Here is a 21,123-nt window from a genome sequence, read left to right as displayed (position 1 = left end):
GAAAAAGATCTCCTCATACTTCCCTGCTAAACTTTTAGTTATGGGTTACTTTAATGCTACATTATCCCAAGAACTTGATGGGACTTCAACCTCCGAGGTCTACTTATGCAAAGCTTGGAGTTTAGGCGCAGGTAGCAGACTTGACAGAGGTGTGGAGGTGGGAAAATACCTCTACTAGGGCATATTCCTGATTCTCTACATCCCATAAAACAACATCCTGCATAGACCTAGCATTTGCAAATACCTCTATGTTAGCAGATGTTCAAGCAGCTGAATACCTACCCATCGGGTTGTCAGACCATAATCCACTGTCTTTGACTATCAGGTCATAAGAAACACATAATGCGTCCTTGTGGGGGTTGGGTTCGCAGTGAATCATACACCCTAGGGCCATAACAGAAGTACCTGCAGCGATTAAGCTTTATTGGCAGATAAATGAGGGTTCTAACTCTCCATGTCTTGTGTGGGATGCATTTAAGGCCTACATCAGAGGACAGAGGTCTTCAGGTAGACATGAGGGACCTGCAGATACATATGACTGAGGTTACTAGATTAGATTTACAAGCCAGTAAATAGGCATTTTTTGAACAAGGGGATAAGAACAGGAAAGTTTTTTTAGCCATGCTTGCTCAAAATGATAAACCTATCATACCTATTTCTGAAATTCATACCCCAAAGGACACTATTGTCTCCTCTACTGACTAGATTTTAGAAGAGTTTTTTCAAGTATTATAGTAATTTGTACACTTCCTCTATACCCCCTCATTTTGAACTATCACGACTCATGGAATTGCTTGACCCACTGGGTCTAGGTTGGCTATCAGATGGGGAGAGGAAGTACCTAGTGTGCCCCATTACCACAGAGGAGATGCGATGTAAAATTATGTCTTTCCCCTCGGGGAAGGCTCTTGGCCATGATGGCATCCCTATGGATTTTTATAAGGCCCACAGTGATGTTCTGGCCCCAAGACTGGCAACGCTGTATACTTTGCTTAGGGGCAGACTCTCTGCCCCCTTCTATGCAGGCAGTACACATCACATTAATTTATAAAAACCAGAAGGACCTTGTACACTGCGCCTCATATAGGCCTATAGCCCTCTTAAACTGTGATCTAAAAATTCTAAAGAAGTTGTTGAATTCCAGACTCAGCAAGGCCACTAGTTCTCTGATTCAGATCAGACAGGTTTTATGACTCGAAGGTCTACAGATATAAATATCCGCAGACTTATTACAAATATACATGCACATCTTCACACTGGTACATGAGTAGTAGCATCAATAGACATCAAAAAGGCACTCAATACGATAGAATGGTCTTATCTCTGGAATGGAACTGCCTATCTGCTTTATTCAGTGGATACGTATTCTGTATTCCCAGCCTACCGCTTCCATTAGGCTAGAAGGTAGCCTGTCAAGTTCTTTCTGGCTGGCCCGTGGCAGCAGGCAGGGCTGCCCTATCTCCCCAGCCCTCTTCATCCTTGCCATTGAGCCTGTTGCAGAGGCTTTACGCATCTCCTCTGATATTCGGGGGCTCAGGACGAGAGGAGCGGGTGGCCTTGTATGCTGATGACATGCTATTGTTCCTACATGATGCGGGCCCCTACCTCCTGGGAGCACTTTGGATCCTTGATACCTTCTCAAATGTCACTGGCCTAAAGGGGAATTTGCAAGTCAGTCTTGGGAAGTCAGTTTTATTTCCTATTGATGATGGTGCTTTAATATACACTCCAAAAGATCTTCCATTACAGTGGGTCCATAAATTTTGCTTTTTTGGGGTAATTGTTTCTTGTAAAGCTTCTAATTATGTCTCTCTCAATTTACTGCCGGTGATGCAGGAGGTCAAGGCAAGGCTGAAGGCATGGGGCAAGCTGCCGCTGCCACTAATAGGGCATATCAATCTTCTGAAAATGAAAATACTTAAAATCCTTAAATACTTTTTTGTATAATTAAATAGACAGTTTTTCTCTTTCTTATGGGGCCCCCAGGCTCCACACTATAAACTCACTACTTTAATGAAATAATGAAACCAACTTTGCATGGGGGGCTAGCACTACCTGATAGTCAAAAGTACTTCTTGGCAACGCAACTGGTAACTGCCCGTTGGTGGTTTCAACCAGAATTATCTAACTCTTGTTCGATGCTAGAAGCTGCTATTTTGGGCTCACTAAAGGCCTTGCAACTGTTATTATAGCGTGAACTTAAGGCCCCGTACCCCCTCCATGATGACCACGATCAAAGGCTGGAATTTGGGGCTTAGTCTAGAAAAATGTGACTCCTTCATTCTGTCCCCTCATACTCCCCTCTGAAACAACCCCCTCTTGTAGCACTTCTACACCATGCCAGATGCACAGATTTGGGCTAAAGATAATATTAGATCCATCTCACACATAGTAGATAATAGAGAGTTGATGTCCTTTGCTCTCATACGGTCCAAATATAATGTTCCATCCCACTATTTATTCAGACACCTGCAGCTTGCTCAAGCTTTCAGGCAGCCAAAATACTCACCAGTCCATACACCTAAAGTGTTCCAATCTACAGGCCCTCCTTCTTTCATACTCACTTGACAAACCAGGCTCAACATTGTACTCTCATCTTTTAATGGTGGCAGTGCCCGAGTGGCTACTTGATATCCCAAATATGGATGATGAGGACGGGACAGATATTTCAGATGCTCCATTCAAACAATTGGTCTCACTCTGGGATCGGCTAATACAGTTTAAGATCCTCCACAGAGTTTACTTTACACGCCTCTTGGTTAACTTCACCATCCCTTTCACATGCAGGCGCTGTGACAGGGCCGAGGGGAACTTCTTTCACATCTTTTGGAAATATCCAGTTACTCAGCCATTCTAGGAAGCTGTGGTTGATATTATCAGCAAGGTTGCACAGATACCTTTCACCTCTTCTCAGAAAATCTGCTTGCTGGATTTAGTTGAGGGCCTTAAAGGCTCTCATGCTTCACTGGAAAAAAAAACCTTGGCCCCTACAATTGTTTATTGGAAACAACTAGTAAATTCCCAGCTATCACTCTACAAAACTACTTATGCCAATAGGGGCTGCTTCTGGAAGTTCGACAAAATCTGGGCCAAGTTGTTGGAAGATGACCCTACTGCATAGTCCTTGTATATAACTGGGACTGGGCATGGAGGTTGGGAAAGAATATGATTTTTTGCTCCTTGATTGTATCCTGATAACTAGGGGGCCTGGGTCATCTGCCATTATTGCTGTTATATTGAGTTAAACACGAGCCAACACACACATATTTCTTCTTGCTTTTTTTTCTTTTTTTGTCTGTTTTGTAGTTTTTGTGTAACTGGGATGTTGTTACTGAAATCAGAAGCCCAGCAGACAATTAAAAAAAAAGTTTTGTCTTTAACTGCAAAATAATTGACATTTTCATCTTACTGTGGGATGGATTCATGGCACCTAAATCAAGCAAATTGACACAAACAGTTTTCGAGTCAGAATACATTTTGTTTTATAGACTCTACTAATGTTTTTTTACTTTATTTTGTTTAAATGTTTGTACTTCTATTCTTCTATTGTGTGTTACTGTATGTCTCAGTTCCAAATTATGGTACTGTTTTTTCTAGACCGAATCCCAGTGGAGAATATTTTTTAGACACAATCGGCCTCTATACTGGTAAAAGCCATATTTTGTGGAAGACTATATAATGAATCTGCTGACACAACCTCTGGTTAACCTTCAAACTGCGTGGGGAATAGAGGGGTCTATAAGAGAGCATAAACATCACTTTCTGTCAAAAATGTAAGGTCAGTTCCCATAAATACCAATACAGGTTGTGGGAATGAAGACTACGTTTCCATTTTAGCTGCCCATTTCTGATATAATTGATGTCTGTAATGCTATTAAAGCTACAGCCAGAAAAAATGAGTAGAAAGAAATATTTATCCAATAAAAAACTGCAGAGACACAAGACAGGCAAAGATCCTGTGTCAGGTGATTACATCGCTGGATCCTGGGACAAGTGTGTGTTTTTTATAAGTCAGCAGCTACAATATTTGTAGCTGCTGACTTTTACAATTTTGTTTACAACCTGAAGCTCCTCTTTAAGGCCCCTTTCACACTGGGGCGGTGGGTGCGTCGGCGGTAAAGTGCCGATATTTTTAGTGGCGCTTTACCATCAATTTTGTGGCGCTATTCGACCGCTAGTGCGCCCGCTGCACAGTGGGGGTGCCGATGCTCGTGGCCGACGGTCGCAATGACCGCCGGCCACGAGCAATCGCGAGCACAAGGGACAGAACACGGAAGTATGTGTGTAAACACACAAATCCGTGTTTTGTTCTGAGAGGAATGACAGATCGTGTGTTCCTATTAGCTAGGAACCATGATCTGTCACTTCCTCTAGTCAGTCCACTCCCCCTTCAGTTAGAATCACCTCCCAGGGAACACAGTTAACCCCTTGATCGCACCCTAGCATTAACCCCTTCACTGCCAGTGACATTTTTACAGTAATCAATGCATTTTTATAGCACTGATCGCTGTATAAATGCCAATGGTCCCAAAAATGTGTCAAAATTGTCAGATGTGTCCGCTATAATGTTGCAGTCACAATAAAAATCGCAGATCGCCGCCATTACTAGTAAAAACAAATAATAATAAAAATGCTATAAATCTATCCCCTATTTTGTAGAAGCTAATACTTTTGCGCAAACCGATCAATATACGCTTATTGCTTTTTTTTTACCAAGAATATGTAGAAGAATACATATCAGCCTAAACTGAGAAAAAATTTGCTTTTTAAAAAAAAAATGGGGATATTTATTACAGCAAAGAGTAGAAAACATTGTTTTTTTTCAAAATTGACGCTTATTTTTGTTTATAGCGCAAAAAATAAAAGACGCAGAGGTGATCAAATACCACCAAAAGAAAGCTCTGTTTGTGGGAAACAAAGGACATCAATTTTGTTTGGATGTAACCTTGCACGACCGCGCAATTGTCAGTTGCAACGCAGTACCGAATCGCAAAAAAATGGTCCGGTCATTCTGCAGCCAAATCTTCCGGGGCTGAAGTGGTTAACGGCCTACGAGAAGTGGTGTATCAGGGCTACAGGGGCAGCATCTCTATGGCATAGGCATCCCTGCTGACCTCTCCTCAATAGCACCCATACTGTATATGATGGTCTGGGAGAGGGACCTTGCTTGTGAGTTGGAACCGGAGGACTGGCATACCAGGCTTCAGATTTCTTATAAAGGAATATTAAATGTCTCTTTGATAGAGGTTAGTATTAAAGTCCTGACGAGGTGGTATTTGGTCCCTAATCGCCTGGCCAGCATGTATCCTACAGCATCAGTGGAGTGTTTTAGAGGATGTGTGTTGAGGGGCACTATGCTTCATATTTGGTGGAAATGCCCCAGGTCACACAGATATTGGAACAGGGTTTTTGTATGCTGTGTAAATTGATGGGTGTTCTGATTGCCCAGCAGGTTTATATTGCATTACTTAATGATCCACCGCCAGGTTTGCCATGACCTATGCTGTGCTTGGTTTACTTTGTCCTTTTGGCAGCTATAATCACCATTGCGGGTGCGTGGAAGTCCTCTTTTGTTTCCATATGTAGTTTCAAACATAAGGTATCTTGAATCATGGTACATGAGAGAATTGCTAGAGTGATTAATGGTAAACTATCGATGTTTGACCAAACTTGGCAACCTTGGACAAACTATATGAATGTGCCATTGCCTTCTTCTCAACTGTGATTGTATGCTGTCTTGACCATTTGAGAGTCCTAGGTCTCATGTCTTTTTCTCCTCTGTTCTTTGGATTTATGTTTGCATAACTGTTAAGATCAGCCTATTCCGCAAGTACTGTGTCCTCTACTGTGAGAACCATGATGGCTTCCAGAATGCGTTTTTTGCCTACTATTTAGTTAGAACCACCTACTATAGTGGCTATTTCATGTGGCTGACTAGGGATGGCCCCGATGTTCGAATTGAACATAAGTTTGACTCGAACATCGGGTGTTCGTTTGTTTGCAAACGAACCGAACATATGGGGCGTTCGCGCCAAATTCGGGTGCAGTGGAGCGCCCCATAATGCACTGCGAGATCTGCTGTGAGAGCCATGATTGGCCAAAGGCAGGGTGCATGTATTGCCCCCTTTAACATCAATGACAACTTGAAGTTTTTTGTGGTATTTGTGGATGAGGCTCTTCATCTTCTCAAAGATAAAGCTGCCATTCATCTTGGCAAAAAGCCTCCAGTTCCTGTAAATTCTTGGGCTGTCTTGCATGAACTGCAGGTTTGAGATCTCCCCAGAGTGGCTCAATGATATTGAGGTCAGGAGACTGAGATGGCCACTCCAGAACCTTCACTTTATTCTGCTGTATCCAATGACAGGTCGACTTGGCCTTGTGTTTTGGATCATTGTCATGTTGGAATGTCCAAGTACGTCCCATGCGCAGCTTCCTGGATGATGAATGCAAATGTTCCTCCAGTATTTTTTGATAACATACTGCATTCATCTTTCCAATAATTTTGACCAAATTTCTTGTGCCCTTGTAGCTCACACTTTCCCAAAACATCAGCAATCCACCTCCTTGTTTCTCTGTGGTGTACCTTTTATCATAGTTGACTCCTCTCCAAATGTAGCCTTTATGGTTGTGGCCAATAAGCTCAATTTTGGTCTCATCACTCCAAATGACTTTGTGCCAGAAGGTGTGAGGCTTGTCTCTGTGCTGTTTGGTGTATTGTAAGCGGGATACTTTGGGGCATTTGTGTAGTAATGGCTTTCTCCTGGCGACTCGACCATGCAGTCCATCTTTCTTCAAGTGCCTCCTTATTGTGCATCTTGAAACAGTCACACCACATGTTTTCAGAGAGTCCCGTATTTCACTTGAAGTTATTTGTGGGTTTTTCTTTGCATCTCAAACAATTTTCCTGACAGTTGTGGCTGAAATATTAGTTGGTCTACCTGACCGTGGTTTGGTTTCAACAGAACCCCTCATTTTCCACTGCTTGATTAGAGTTTGAACACTGCTGATTGGCATTCTCAATTCCTTGGATATCTTTTTATATCCCTTTCCTGTTTTATACAGTTCAACTACCTTTTCCCGCAGATCCTTTGACAATTCTTTTGCTTTCTCCATGACTCAGAATCCAGAAATTTCAGTGCAGCACTGGATGAAAGATGCAAGGGTCTGTCAGGAGTCCAGAAACTCATTGACCTTTTATTCACACACACTAATTACAAGCAAACAGGTCACAGGTGAGGATGGTTACCTTTAACAACCATTCAAACCCCTTTGTGTCAACTTGTGTGCATGTTATCAGGCCAAAATCACCAGGGTATGTAAACTTTTGATCAGGGTAATTTGGGTAGTTGCTGTTGTCATTATGATTAAAAAAGAGTAAACACAGTTGATTGATAATAAATGGCTTCAGCCAAACACTAACCATGAGTGAAAGAAATGTTGTTGTGTTATCATTCATATTCTCTGAAAAATGGCCAAGAAATCATAAATTCTGCTAGGGTATGTAAACTTATGAGCACAACTGTGTATATGTCAGAAACCATGAACCAGAGCGAGACAGAAGTACAGTAAAGTACAGTAAAATCACACTTGTTTATTAACCACTTGACAACTGGACACTTAAACCCCCCTCGTGACCAGACCAATTTTCAGCTTTCAGTGCTCTCACACTTTGAATGACAATTACTCAGTCATGTAATACTGTACCCAAATGAATTTTTTGTCCTTTTTTCATACAAATAGAGCTTTCTTTTGGTGGTATTTGATCACCTCTGCGTTTTTTATTTTTTGGGCTATAAATGAAAAAAGACCGAACATTTTGAAAAAAAAACGCATTTTTCTTTGTTTCTGTGATAAAATTTTGCAAATTAGTAATTTTTCTTCATAAATTTTGGCCACAATTTATAATGTTACATATCTTTGGTAAAAATAACCCAAATTAGTGGATATTATTTGGTCTTTGTGAAAGTTAGAGAGTCTACAAGTTATGGTGCAAATCATAAAAAATTGATCACACCTGAAGTACTGACGGTCTATCTCATTTCTTGTGACCCGAACAAGTCAGGAAAGTACAAACACCCCCCAAATGACCCCTTTTTTGAAAGTAGACATTCCAAGGTATTTAGTAAGATGCATGGGGAGGTTTTTGATGTTGTCATTTTTTCCCAAAATTCTTTGCAAAATGAAGATTCCCCCCCCCCCACAAAATTGTCATTGTATTAGGTTATTTCTCTCACATGGCATGTATATACCACAAATGACACCCCAAAATACATTCTGCTACTCCTCCTGAGTATTACGATACCACGTGTGTGGGACTTTTTCACTGCCTGGCCACATAGAGAGGCCCAACATGCAGGGAGCGCCATCAAGTGTTCTAGGAGCATAAATTACACATCAAATTTGTTGACTACCTATTACACTTTTGAAGGCCCTGGAGAACCAGGACAATGACATGTGACACTGACGTGGCACTGATGACAAATGGCACTGATACGTGGCACTGATGTGGCACTGGTGACAGATGGCACTGATACGTGGCACTGACACTGATGTGGCACTGATGACAGATGGCACTAATACATGGCACTGATGACAAATGGCACTAATACGTGGCACTGATGACAGATGGCACTAATACATGGCACTGATGACAGATGGCACTAATACGTGGCACTGATGACAGATGGCACTAATACATGGCACTGACAGATGGTACTAATACGTGGCACTGATGACACGTGACACTGATGACAGATGGCATTAATATGTGGCACTGATGACACGTGGCGATGATGACAAATGGCACTGATGACACGTGACACTGATGACAGATGGCACTATGTGGCACTGATGACAGATGGCATTTATACGTGGCACTGGGGACAGATGGCAGTGGGGACAGATGGCAGGGACATGACAGCAGGGACAGATGGCAGGACAGATGGCACTGGGGACAGATGGCACTGGGGACAGATGGCAGGAGCAGATGGCTGGGGCAGATGGCTGGGGCAGATGGCAGGGGCAGATGGCAGGGGCAGATGGCTGGGGCAGATGGCTGGGGCAGATGGCAGGGGCAGATGGCAGGGGCAGATGGCTGGGGCAGATGGCTGGGGCAGATGGCTGGGGCAGATGGCAGGGGCAGATGGCTGGGGCAGATGGCAGGGGCAGATGGCAGGGGCAGATGGCTGGGGCAGATGGCTGGGGCAGATGGCTGGGGCAGATGGCAGGGGCAGATGGCTGGGGCAGATGGCAGGGGCAGATGGCTGGGGCAGATGGCAGATGGCAGGGGCAGATGGCAGGGGCAGATGGCTTGGGCAGATGGCAGGGGCAGATGGCTGGGGCAGATGGCAGGGGCAGATGGCTGGGGCAGATAACTGTGCTGACACTTTTTTTTTCGTTTTTTTTTTTTCTGTTTACTCACCGCCGCAGCGGTTCCGCTCTCCCTCCTCACATGCTGTCTCTGTGTGAGGAGAGAGAGCCGGCGATGAGAGAGGATCTCATATGTTTACATATGAGATCCTCTCTCATTGGCAGAGTGATCGCACTGTAAACGGCCGCTGTCATTGGCCGTTTACGGCGATCTGTGACTGGCTGTGTCCGAGGGACACGGCCAGCACAAAACTTCCCCGGAGCGCGCAACGCGGAAGTAAAAGGGAGGACGTCCAGGGACGCCCTCCCGGCAATTGGAGTCCACGCTGTAGCCGTCTTTCGGCTATAGCGCAGACGCCTAGTGGTTAATAAAAATAAAAAGGTAAATAGAATAAGCGTAGTCAAAGCACAGCAACCAGATCGGGTAGTCAGCCAAGCCAGAGTTCAGTAACCAGATCGGGTAATCAGCCAAGCCAGAGTTCAGTAACCAGAACGGGTAATCAGCCAGGCCAGAAGTCAGGGATCCAAGTAGGGGAACAGCGAGCAGGATAAGGAGCCAGAAGGGATGTCAGCAAAGCCAGTCTTTAAACAGGAACGCAGGAGATGGTTTCTTGTGATGTGACCAAGGCGAAGGCAGGAATGAAGTGAGCTGGAGATCTTTAAGTAAGCGGGACTGATGAGCAGATCCACAACAGCTGGTTAACTGTGGAGAGAGATGAGAGCTGGTAATTAGCCGACAGCTGAGCGGCCAGCTCAGAGAAGGAAGGGCTGAGCCAGCCTTGACAGTATAAATATATATATATATATATATATATATATATATATATATATAGTGAAGTCAGTGTATAGTATGCAATACAGTGCATTCAAGTGGTTAAGGGGAACCTATGACTGAATTAAGAAAAAAACAGCATGGGGTCCCCCAAAATCCATACCAGGCCTTTTGGGTCTGGTATAGATTTTAAGGGGAACTCCACACCAATTTTTTTTTAAAAACAGTGGGGGTTCCTCCACAAAACCAATACCAGGCCCTTTGGGTCTGGCATAGATTTTAAGTCCATGCCAAAATGTAAAAAGATATTGGCATGGGGTCCCCCCAAAAATCCATACCAGACCCTTATCCAAGCAAGCAGCCTCCCTCCTCCTTAACCATACCAGGCCGCTTGCCCTCAACATGGCACCCCCAAAGCACCTTGTCCCCATGTTGATGGGGACAAGAGCCTGTTCCTGACAACCCTGGCCATTGGTTGTCGGGGTCTGCGGGCAGGGGGCTTATCGCAATCTGGAAGCCCCTTTTAACAAGGGGACCCCCAGATCCCAGGCCCCCCTATATGAATGGGTATCAGGTAACAGACAATTTTTGACAATTTCTTTATTAAAAAATAAAAAATTCAATCATGCTACGCAACGGACCCGAAAAAAAATAAATAAAAAAAGCTCTGCCTTGATGGGAGGCCTCCCAGCGACTGCTGTCTCATGGCTGTGACAGCTGTTATATAGGTAAGGACGGGGCCACCCGTTGACATAACTGAGTAACCTCGCCCCCTTCTGACCTCATGTGATGTCAGAGGGGGTGGGGTCATCCGCTATATCAGCGGGTGGCCCCGCCCTTGCCTATATAACAGCTGTCGGAGTTTTTTAGTTTTCTATTTTTCGAGTACCTCCTGGAACATTTTGTTTCCTTTTTTTAATAAAGGAATTGTCAAAAACTGTCTATTGTGGTTACTTTTGACACTTTTTTTGGAGAATGAGTAGGGGTGCAATGATACCCATTCACATGGGGGGATCTGGGGGCCCCCTTGTTAAAGGGGGCTTCCATATTCCGATAAGCCCCCACTTGCAGATCCTGACAACCAATGGCCAGGGATGTTGGGAAGAGGCTCTTGTCCCCATCAACATGGGGACAAGGTGCTTTGGGGGGGACACCAAAGCACCCTCCCCATGTTGAGGGCATGTGACCCGGTATGGTTCAGGAGGAGGGGGCGCTCGCTCACCCCCTCTATCCTGTCCTCCAGGCTGCATGCTCGGATAAGGGTCTGGTATAGATTTTGTGGGGGGCCCACGCCAATTTTTTTTACATTTTGGAGTGGAGTTCCCCATAAAATCCATACCAGACCTGAAGGGCCTGGTATGGACTGGGGGGGGGAGGCGGGACCCACACTGATTTTCTGATTTCCTTGATTTTTTATCTATATTGCCAGGAGCCGGCAATACATTACAGCCGCGAGCAGGTTTAAATGACATTTTTTCTTTAGAAATATCATATTGCTGTGGCACTGTTCTACATATCACACAGATGCGCCACTATACAGGCAGACCAAGGGGACCCCCCAAACACGATATTTAAAGGAATATTTCATTTTTATTGTTTCACTTTAAGCATTATTAAAATCACTGCATCTGAAAAAAACAGTCATTTTAAAAACTTTTTTTTTGCATTGATACACGTCCTCTAGCCGCTTAACAACCGGCCCATAGCCAAATGACGGCTACAGGGCGGTTGTTTAACTCTGGGAGGACGTCCAGGGACGTCCTCCCAGAATTCTGCTCTCGCGCGCCCCCTAGGGCGCGCACTCGAGAGCATCCTCTGGACCCGGCGCATCACAGATCCCGGTAAATGGCCGCTGATCGCGGCCGTTTACCATGTGATCGCTCCGTCAAATGACGGAGCGATCACATGTAAACAAACCGGCGTCATCTGATGACGCCGGTTCCTCTCCTCCCCTCTGTGTACCGATCGGTACGCTGTGAGCGGAGAGGGGGATGGATGGATGGCTGCAGCGTTGTGGGCTGCATGTGTAGTGCCCACAGCGCTGCACAGAGACATCCAGCCATCCATCCATCCATGCTCAGCCATCCCCACTACTATGCATGCCCTGCAATGCCCCACAGTACTCTGGTATGCCCCACAATACCCCTGCAATACTCTGCCATACCCTGCAATACCCCTGCAATACTCTGCCATACTCTGCCATACCCTGCAATACCCTGCCATACCCTGCAATACCCCGCAATACTCTGCCATACCCTGCAATACCCCGCCATACTCCGCAATACCCCGCCATACTCCGCAATACTCTGCCATACTCCGCAATACTCTGCCATACCCTGCAATACCCCGCCATACTCCGCAATACCCCGCCATACTCCGCAATACCCCGTCATACTCCGCAATACTCTGTCATACCCCGCAATACTCTGCCATACCCTGCAATACCCTGAAATACCCCGCAATACACTGCCATACCCTGCAATACCCCGCAATATCCCGCAATACTCTGCCATACCCCGCGATACCCAGCCATACTCAGTGATACCCAGCCATACTCTGCAATACTCAGTGATACCCAGCCATACTCTGCAATACTCAGTGATACCCAGCCATACTCTGCAAAACTCAGTGATACCCAGCCATACTCTGCAATACTCAGTGATACCCAGCCATACTCTGCAATACTCAGTGATACCCAGCCATACTCTGCCATACCCAGTCATGCTCTGCAATACCCCGCAAAAATCTGCAATACTCTGCCATAACCTGCAATACTCTGCAATACCCCGCAATACCCAGCCATACTCTGCAATACTCGGTGATACCCAGTCATACTCTGCCATACCCAGTCATACTCGGCGATACCCAGTCATACTCGGCGATACACTGCAATACCCAGCCATGCTCAGCCATACTCGGCCATGCTCAGCCATACCCAGCCATGCTCAGCCATGCTCAGCCATACCCAGTCATACTCGGCGATACACTGCAATACCCAGCCATGCTCAGCCATACTCGGCCATGCTCAGCCATACCCAGCCATGCTCAGCCATACTCTGCCTCTGTATGTGGCCAGGCTGTGGAAGTCTCACACATGTGGTATCGCCGTACTCAGGAGGAGTAGGAGAATCTATTTTGTATAAATATTGTATAAATGGACAACTTTGTGTTAAAAAAAAAAGCGTTTTAACCACTTCTGGCCTTCCGTCATACGACGTCCTTGACTTTGTGCGGGGATATCTGAATGATGGGTGTAGCTACAGGCATCATTCAGATATCATCTTTTTCAACCGGCGATTCCCTACACCATAAGAACGATCATAGCGGCTGTTACACTGCTTGATCGTTCTTACGGGAGGCGAGAGGGGATGTCCCCCCCTCCCGCCGCCCTCCGGTGCTTCTACCGACTCACCGCTACGATCGATGCCAGGATCTTTTTTTTTTTTTTTTTTTTTTTTTAATTTCAGGCACAGCCTAGAGGTGAGATTTGGGGTCTTATTGACCCCATATCTCACTGTAAAGAGAACCTGTCATGCCATATTCCTATTACAAGGGATGTTTACATTCCTTGTAATAGGAATAAAAGTGATCAAAAAATTTTTTTGGGGGAAAAAAGTGTCAAACTAAAATAAATAAAGTAAAATGAACAATAAAAAAAAAAAAAAAAAATTTTTAAAGCGCCCCTGTCCGTGTGCTCGCATGCAGAAGCAAACACATACGTAATTCCCGCCCACATATGAAAACGGTGTTCAAACCACACATGTGAGGTATCGCTGCGATCGGTAGAGCGAGAGCAATAATTTTGGCCCTAGACCTCCTCTGTAACTCAAAATTTGTAACCAGTAAAAAATTTTAAAGCGTCGCCTATGGGGATTTTTAAGTGGCGAAGTTTGGCGTCATTCCACAAGCGTGTGCAATTTTGAAAGGTGACATGTTAGGTATCTATTTACTCGGCGTAACTTCATCTTTCATATTATGCAAAAACATTGGGCTAACCTTACTGTTTTGTTTTTTTTTAAAGCAAAAAACATTTTTTTTTCCAAAAAAAACGCGTTCGAAAAATTGCTGCGCAAATATCGTGCGAGATAAAAAGTTGCAATGACCGCTATTGTATTCTCTAGGGTCTTTGCTAAAAAAACATATATAATGTTTTGGGGTTCTATGTAATTTTCTAGCAAATAAATGATGATTTTTACATGTAGGAGAGAAATGTCAGAATTGGCCTGGGTGCTCCAGAATGCCTGAAGGTGCTCCCCTGCATGTTGGGCCTCTGTATGTGGCCACGCTGTGTAAAAGTCTCACACATGTGGTATCGCCATACTCAGGAGTAATAGCAGAATGTGTTTTGGGGTGTAATTTGTGGTATGCATATGCTGTGTGTGAGAAATAACCTGCTAATATGACAATTTTGTGAAAAAAAAAAAAAGAAAAAAAAAAAACTTGATTTTGCAAAGAATTGTGGGAAAAAATGACAACTTCAAAAAACTCACCATGCATCTTTCTAAATACCTTGGAATGTCTTCTTTCCAAAAAGGGGTAATTTGGGGGGTATTTGTACTTTTCTGGCATGTTAGGGTCTCAAGAAATGAGATAGGCCGTCAGTACTTCAGGTGTGATCAATTTTCAGATATTGGCACCATAGCTTGTGGACGCTATAACTTTCACAAAGACCAAATAATATACACTAATTTGGGTTATTTTTACCAAAGATATGTAGCGGTATAAATTTTGGCCAAAATATATGAAGAAAAATTACTAATTTTCAAAATTTTATAACAGAAACAAAGAAAAATTAATTTTTTTACAGATTTTTCGGTCTTTTTTCTTTTATAGCGCAAAAAATAAAGAACCCAGCGGTGATTAAATACCACCAAAAGAAAGCTCTATTTGTGTGAAAAAAAGGACAAAAAATTCATATAGATACAGTGTTGCATGACTGAGTAATTGTCATTCAAAATGTGAGAGCACCAAAAGCTGAAAATTGGTCTGGTTATTAAGGGGGTTTAAGTGCCCAGTTGTCAAGTGGCTAGGGTAGTACCTGTATCCCCATACACTTTTTATGGCAATAATTTGCATATAAGCCTTTAAAATTAGCACTTTTGATTTTTCATGTTCGTGCCCCATAGACTTTAATAGGGTTTGCATGTTCGCTCTAACTTTTTGCCTGTCACATGTTCTGGTGCGAACTGAACCGGGGGGTGTTCGGCCCATCCCTATGGCTGACCATGTGTACATTTTTCTTGATTTATTCACTGACTTTGTTAAACTTCATTAATACATTTTGAATGTAAAATTGGTAAAAATGATTTATTTACCAAAACGACTTTATATCCTTAGGGCTACCAGGCAAATGGTATGGATTGTAGGTTAGCCAGTCCTAACTTTTACTTTTATTTGATCTGTGCTCAACTCACATATATTTATGATTGGCTACACTCAACCTTGCCCAACCCTTCCTGTAAACTTCTGTTGGCTGTGCTGGCGGCATTGGGGATTCTTAGAGATGACCTACATAGATCAATGGCCTCCCAGTGTAAAAAATCTTTTTCCGTAGGATATGTGCTTTTTGGCATGGTTTGCATGGGAAAAGATTTTATCACCGCCCGTGTTTCACCTTGAGCCCTCCTATGATATAATCATGAATTCAAAAGAACTTTACAGACACCCCAATGCGCCTTGGTGGCTTAGCAAAGGAATAATGTATGTATCTCATGTATTCATTGAAAATCTGATATGTGATCTTCACAATATGTTTTTCTACAAATATCTTTTACTGAGGCATGCTATCAAAGCACAGTTTGGTATAGTAGGAGTAGAATTATCTCATCCCCCCCCCCCCCCCCCCCCCGTAACGTCTCATGTATACTATAAACTACTTAAAGCTGGTTAGCACCTTCTATGAGCGGCTACAGACTGAGGGCTCCAACCCTTTTGCATTGTCTTACAGGAAATGGCTCCGTTGCATTCTGGCTCTCACAGAGGATGAATGGGAAGAAGTTAGTGGATCTTGTTTCTAAGGCCCCTTTCACACTGGGGCGGTTTGCAGGCGTTATTGCGCTAAAAATAGCGCCTGCAAACCGACCTGAAACTGCCGCTGCTGTGTCTCCAGTGTGAAAGCCCGAGGGCTTTCACACTGAATCGGTGCGCTGGCAGGAGAGAAAAAAAACTCCTGCAAACAGCATCTTTGGAGCGGTGAAGGAGCAGTGTATTCACTGCTCCTAAACCGCTCCTGCCCATTGAAATCCCAGCGCTATTCGATCGGTTTTAACCCTTTTTCAGCCGCTGGCAGGGGGTTAAAACTGCACCGCTAGCACCCGAATACTGCCGCTAAAATGATGGTAAAGCGGCGCTAAAAATAGCGCCGTTTTACCGCCGACGCCCCCACCACCCCAGTCTGAAAGGGGCCTAAGATATTATTAGCACAGCAGACAAAATATCTCAATTCAAATTTATACAATATCTCTATTATACCCTTGCCAAGGTAGCACAGAACACCCCCAAAAACTGGGGCATGTTGTCCTAGATGTGAAGAACCTTCTGCAAATCTTATACATATGTATGTGTTGGGATTGTCCGAATATAACTACCTTCTGGTCCAAATTTCACTTTTTGCTAGAAAATGTCCTTGCATTACCAGCTCTGAAAACCCCTGAGGTCCGTCTTCTCTGCATTTTGGATATTTTTGTTCCACAATCTTACAGCTGTTCTTTTTCCCAAAATTGGAAAAACCCTGCTCCTCTTACTGTACATTTTGTTTGTCACCAACACCATGTTACCAACATACAAAATAATTTATGAGGGTCAAGAATGTCCAAAGAAATTCACTATAATATGGCAGCCCTGGCTTGACATTACTGCCTCTCAAACTCTCTGATTTTCAGTTGCACGCTTTGTTTCTTTATTCCGTGGAAATATCTTTTAAGTGAAGTATTAGGTTGTCCAATGCAGGAGAGGATGTCCATCGAGGACTGTCACAGACTGGTTTACAGTCTGCTCAGAGACTATCACTTGATGGACTTCAAGGAGGAAGAGGAGGTCTGAAGATTTACCCCCCCTCTCCCCCCCATGTATCCTTTGGCAGTTCAAATAAAGCTTCGGGCCTGTGAACTCTTTTCTCCCTCCCCTACCCCACCTTCTCCACCCCCCCCCCAACACACCCGTTGCACATTTGAATGTTATTTAGACTGTATGACCTGACTTTTGTGACATATGTTTGAAGTAATGCTTTCAGGGTAATGCGGCGTCATGCATGATGTGATGTTTCGGGGTATTATTACTCTGCACAACACATTAGGCATCATACCGCAGGATGAATGTAATTTATTGGTATGCTTGGCGATGTATTGTTACGTAGTGTATTTATGCGCTGCGTCGCAGTACAGATTGGATGTACCCTGTTTAAGTATTTGTTTTTTTTGTATATTTTCTTGCAAAATAAAGTATACATTTTTCAATCAAAAATTGGGGTCCAATGTGTGTTGGCCACCGGACATTTGATATCAGTCAGTTGGGGGTGAGAGCATGGTGTGAATGGCATGTGTAAGCTGCTGATGCGTGTTTCTTTGTATCTGGGTTCTGTACACTTAACGCCTACAACTGTTTTTGAGCTATGATAGCACACACAACTGTCATACGTACTATTTCATACTGATTCACTGCAATGTGTTTTGTTAATTTTTTGACTTTGTGTGGGCAAATGTGGAAATATGCAGGCTACACATAGGCAATCGTGGCAATATGGCAATATGCAGGCAACACAGTGGCAATCCTGACAGTAGATGGGTAATACATTGGTAACTTGACAATACAAAGGCAACAAACAAGCAGTTGTGGTAATAACATACCTCCCAACTTTTTGAGATGGGAACAAGGGACACCTATTAGCAAAAGTATGTAGCATAGGACACACCCCCTGCCACGCCCCCTCAAAGGAGAATTCTACCAAAAAAGTTATTAGTTAATAATTGTACTTTTTAACAAAAGTGTTTTTTTTTTTTACCACTACTATTCCTTTATACTTGCTTTTGAATTTAGAAGTTGGATGAAAGGTAAAACACTTTTTGAAAGTGCATTTTATATACAACTATATACTGTAGATGAGACCAAAATGAGGGACAAATGAGGAAGAAAGAAGAGGGACAGAGGGACTTTCTTCCAAATCAGGGACAGTCCCTCAAAATCAGGAACAGTTGGGAGCTTTTTAATAGGTACACAAAAAAACAAGAAGTAATAAGTAGGAAACAATGAGTGCTATTTGGCAATAGGTAACAAACAGACAATTGTGACAATATGTAGGCAACAAACGGGCAGTCATGGTAATATGCGAGGAATAAACAGGCAATTGTGACAATGCGTGGACAAGAAACAGGCAATATATAAATATATATATATATAAATCCTGTATAATAATAATAATAATAATAGTACAGCTTACCTTCCTCAACACCTTTTGTCCAGGCTCCAGAAATTTTCTTTCTCTGGCCACTCACAAGTGAACAGAGGGAGATTCCAGCTTTTACCTTCTGGCTCTCTTCTTTGCTGTGACAACTTTTGCTGAGGTGCTGAGTGTGACTGGAGTAGTGACAATGACATCACTACTCCAGTCTGTTAATTGGTAATCAAATTGGTAAGTCAGAGTATATGGGCCAGTTTTGGAGAGTTCCCAGCTATGGCAATGAGGGTGTATTTTCTGATTTATGTGTGGCGATGTGTGCACTTCGACATTTGCAGGAGATATAAGTGATGCTTTGTAAGTTGGGGAACTGTAAGTAAGTAAACTAACCAATACAATTGTAAGAGGTTGAAAACTAACATAGTAACACATTTTGCATCATTCTTATGCTAAAACGGCAGATCTGTTAACTTTAAACTGCCTGACTTATGTATTTGCCATCCTTTGCAGCCTTGATAAGCCAGACAGGGCTGCAGCAAACACGTGAACTCAGCAATAGTCTAATTATGATACAATTGATTCTTATTAGCATATCCGTACTAATTGTCAGGCTGCCTTGCCAGGCGCGAATGCTCACAGACTATTTGGGAGTCAGGAAGTGTTTTATTTTCTCTGAAACTTTACAAATTGTCTGACAAGTATCGAGTGCCTGATGTTATTTACATAAACACTTTGGGATGTGATGGATATTTGGAATTTGGATTCTCATCATAAATTAAAATACTGTCTGCATAGTCTGATAAACACACAGTGAGAATACACAAGTTTTTGTTGGAAACCTTCATTCTGTTCTGACTTAAGGTCCTACACGCGATACGAAAATCAGATGGAAAAATTCGTATGACGAGCTGTCTGATGATTTTCGGATCATTAGTACGGTGGTTTCGGCAGCCGATTTTGCTTATTTGTCAGACAAAAGCTGGATTTGCAGACTATAAAATTTTTATCTGATGTGAACTCAACGTCCGATTTTCATTTCATTAGTACGGTTTTCGTAAAAAAAAAAAAGACTATGCATGCTCGGAAACTAAAAAATACATACAAAACTATTCAGCACATTACGTTGCTTCTGACATTGTATTCTGTTGTATGAAAATTTTCGTAGTAACCTCTTCACTTTCAACATGAGACTAGCTTGCCACAAAAAATGGACGTTCGGTCGTCTGAAAATCTAAGCGTGTATACGAGGCTTTATAGAGTACTTACAGTTATTTAAAGGGATTGGAGGGCTGGATTTTCTAAATATTATATACAATGCTGTGGAAAAGTATTTGCCCCCTTTCCGATTCTTTATTTTTTTTTTTTTGCATATTTGTCACACTTAAATGACTCAGATCATCAAACATATTTTATTATTATACAAAGATAACCTGAGTAAATACAAAATGCAGTTTTTAAATGATGGTTTCATTTATTAAGGCAAAAAAGCTGTCCAAACCCGCCTGGCTTTATGTAAAAAAGTAATTGCCCCCTAAACCTAATAACTGGTTGTGCCACCCCTAGCGGCAACTGCAATCAAGCATTTGCGATAACTGGCAATGAGTTTTTCACATTGCTGTGGAGCAATTTTGGCCCTCTTCTTTGCAGAATTGTTTTAATTCAACCACATTGGAGGGTTTTCCAGCATGATCGGTCTGTGTAAGGTCATGATACAGATCTCAATTGGATTTAAGTCCGGGCTTTGACTAGGCCAACTACTCCAACACCTAAATTTTGCTTTATTTGAACCATTTGGAGGTGGACTTGCTGTTGTGTTTCAGATCATTGTCCTGCTGCATAACCCAAGTGCACTTGAGCTTGAGGTCACGAACTGATGGCCGGACATTCTCTTTTACAATTTTCTGGTAGAGCTCAGAATTCATGGTTCCATCAATTATGGTAAGTCGTCCAGGTCCTGAAGCTGCAAAGCAGCCCCAGACCATCACGCTACCACCACCATGTCTGACTGTTGGTATGATGTTCTTGTTATAAAATGCTGTATTAGTTTTATGCCAGATGTAACTGAACACACACCTTCCAAAAAGTTACATCAGTCCACAGAATATTTGTCTAAAAGTCTTGGGGAAAATCAAGATGTTTTTTGGTAAATGTGAGATGAGCTTATGTGTTCTTTTTGGTCAGCAGTAGCTTTGGGCTTGGAACTCTCCCATGGATGCCATTTTTGCCCAGTCTCTTTCTTTTTGTTGAATCATGAACACTGCTCTTACCTGAGGCAAGTGAGGCCTGCAGTTTTTTTTTTTTTTTATATCTTTATTAAATTGAGGTGCCATAATAAATATCTCCAATTAGGAGACCATTAATATACATTATCATATAATCCTTATTATTTTTAATCAAAAGGAAGTTTATTGAGCATAAAAAAGGGTACATACACAAATATTAAGTGCAACAGGCACTAAACAAAAGGGTAACACATTTGACATAACCTACAGAGAAGCGATGCATATGTCAGATCACATTAATTAGGGCATTCCTGAGAGCCCAACCACTAGGCCCAATGAGCCCATGTGGAGGGGTAGCACGTAGTTCT

General features: G+C 43.0%; 1 long non-coding RNA gene across 1 annotated transcript in view; it reads right to left on the bottom strand.

The window, feature by feature from the left end:
• LOC141107267 (uncharacterized) overlaps positions 1-19,053 on the bottom strand; it is a 111,870-nt gene extending 92,817 nt beyond the window's left edge. Inside the window, exon 1 of the long non-coding RNA XR_012235850.1 lies at positions 18,576-19,053. This is a non-coding gene — a long non-coding RNA (uncharacterized lncRNA). The remainder of the gene's footprint in view (positions 1-18,575) is intronic.
• Positions 19,054-21,123: the final 2,070 nt, after the last annotated feature.

Source organism: Aquarana catesbeiana, linkage group LG09 (assembly GCF_042186555.1).
Source record: "Aquarana catesbeiana isolate 2022-GZ linkage group LG09, ASM4218655v1, whole genome shotgun sequence".
NCBI classification, from domain to species: domain Eukaryota; kingdom Metazoa; phylum Chordata; class Amphibia; order Anura; family Ranidae; genus Aquarana; species Aquarana catesbeiana.
The sequence above is the reverse complement of the archived record's forward strand: the minus strand, read 5'-3'. Positions and strand labels throughout refer to the sequence as shown.